At 46.7% G+C, this 2,500-nt stretch overlaps 1 protein-coding gene across 1 annotated transcript in view; it reads right to left on the minus strand.

The window, feature by feature from the left end:
* LOC129837324 (PC3-like endoprotease variant B) overlaps positions 1-2,500 on the minus strand; it is a 153,112-nt gene that overhangs the window by 139,550 nt on the left and 11,062 nt on the right. The gene's annotated exons all lie outside the window — the stretch shown is intronic.

The following is a 2,500-nucleotide window of genomic DNA, read 5'->3' on the forward strand; positions in this document are numbered from 1 at the left end:
GTCCTGATCTCATTCTGTTTTACGTCACACAGACATGCCCTCTGAAGACTGGGAAATGATATTACTGTCAGAGCGTCTGAAGCCTCACACTCGCACTGCAGTTAACCGAGCAGCTACACTCAGCACAGCAGACTCAATCAGCCAGTCTCTCTCTCTGTGTGTGTGTGTGTGTGTATGTGTGTGTGTGTGTGTGTGTGTGTGTGTGTGTGTGTGTGTGTGTGTGTGTGTGTGTGTGTGTGTGTGTGTGTGTGTGTGTGTGTGTGTGTGTGTGTGTGTGTGTGTGTGTGTGTGTGTGTGTGTGCAGGTGCGAGTGTGTGCTGTTCGTGCACGCGTGTTGAGGCCTTATCCGCGTGTTGTCTCAGACCTCTAAGATCTCTGTGATGAGCGGCTTTCCAGAGGCTTGGTAATCATATAATTAGCCGTGTAATTAGCACAATGGCAAATTTTTGCTTTGCTCAGGCTGCACGGGTCGGGATTACATGGTGACAAACCCACACTCCCTGGCGGGGACCACAACGGACCATTCCTCCACCATGCCTCTCTCTCTCTCTCTCTTTCTCTCTCTCTCTCTCTCTCTCTCTCTCTCTCTCTCTCTCTCTCTCTCTCTCTCTCTCTCTCTCTCTCTCTCTCTCTCTGAGAGAGATAATGTCTGTTTACGATCTCCCCACATTGCCTCACATCACATCCACAGACTCACTGCTCTCTATTCCATCTGGATGTTATAGTGTAACTGACTATACATTTCTTGTGTCTCAGTTTATTGCTTTAAGTATGTGCTACTGCAATTCAGCTTCCAGCTGCCATTTATACACATGAAATAAGACTCAACTCGAAACTCAAGATGGTCTACATTGGTTGGGACTGCCTCTGGGACTGCTTCTGCATTTCATACTGGTCTGTTGTTGGCACCCCAAGACTGACAACCAGACTAGACTAACCACCAATCCTATCACATAAAGCCGCAAGCCCCATGGAGTTATCTCACGTACATTACACTGGTAGACACATCCACTGGACGCTGTCAACTGAGCTGAAAACAAGTCAGAGAAAAGATGAGGCTCAGGGGTTGGAGAGCAGAGCAGCAGGCCTTGGCTACAACCCAGGTAGCACACTAATTATATTTGTCGCGCGCGCACACGAATAAAAGTCTCTACCTATTCAAATATTGACTGTTTTTAAACACCTCCGAAAAAATCAATTAAGGAGATTATATTAGTCTGAAACAGGAGTTCTCCTCAACATAGGAGTGCTCTAATCATGTTACAGAGAGTGATGGCAGAGCTGTGTTTCCACTCTATAGTACATCCTCAACAGGCGGGTTAAACGGCAACCACCAACCAATGGGAACGGAGAGGAGAACGTAAATGTAATGCAAATACAACATACCTGTATGGTGAGGGTTATAACAAGGAAACTACCACGCTGGTACAACGTAAACACGCCACATTCCTGTGTGCAATATTTCACCATTACAAAACATTATTTGTGCCATCCATTACGTTTGAGATTCATTACCAAATATGCAATATTTTCAGAGTGTGAATTCATTTTCACCTAAAGTTAAGATGCTAGAAAAGTAATTAAACTTACAATTTAATGAAATCATGAAGCATACATGGGAGTCACTAGAGATTGTGCATAAATTACTTCAATTAATCACACGGAGTCTGATTCAGATGGTAAAAGTTAGAGAGGATCTTCTCTCTGCTGTAGGCGGTATTGTGTGTGTGTGTGTGTGTGTGTGTATGTGTGTGTGTGTGTGTGTGTGTGTGTGTGTGTGTGTGTGTGTGTGTGTGTGTGTGTGTGTGTGTGTGTGTGTGTGTGTGTGTGTGCGCGTGCGCGTGTACGTGTACGTGTGTGCGCGTGTGCGTCTAGGTGTATGTCTGTTTGTGGATGCGTGCGAGCGTGTGTGTGTGTGTGCTTGCACGCATCCGTGCTTGTGTGTGTGAGGGGTCAGGACAGTGAATGACGAGTGTGATAGGGGTGCAGGGTTTGGTAAAGGGCCAGGTCTACAGGGGAGAAAGAGAGAGGCGACTTTAGAGAGAGGACACAGGATGTGCCACAGCCCCGCTCTCCCCTCCAGTCGCCCCATGCTGTCATGGGATGTCGCCGCGGGTGACAGTTGCCCTAGCAACGCCTCGGTGCGAGGAGGCTGCATGCATCGGAGGGTTATGCAGAGCGGGGATGGGGTGATGGAGGTGGTACAAAAGGGTTGGGATGGGGAGGAGGCGGGGGTGCTAGGGGGGTCTGTACCAAAGAGGTAAACATCAACCCACACTTTCTCTTTTTTCTCATCAACACTAGGCTTGATTAAAGCACTAACGAAAAACTAAATGAGCCCTCATTTACATATACATGCTGCGTAAAATTAAAACTCATACTTTGGTGTGAATTTGCTTCGAACAGGGCCGTGGTAAATATATCCAATAACCACATCGAAAAAAGCTGAATAGTTACTCTTTACTCTTGTGTCACATCAGTTTCCTACCATGTTCTACAG

This window comes from Salvelinus fontinalis, chromosome 38 (assembly GCF_029448725.1).
Source record: "Salvelinus fontinalis isolate EN_2023a chromosome 38, ASM2944872v1, whole genome shotgun sequence".
Classification (NCBI taxonomy): domain Eukaryota; kingdom Metazoa; phylum Chordata; class Actinopteri; order Salmoniformes; family Salmonidae; genus Salvelinus; species Salvelinus fontinalis.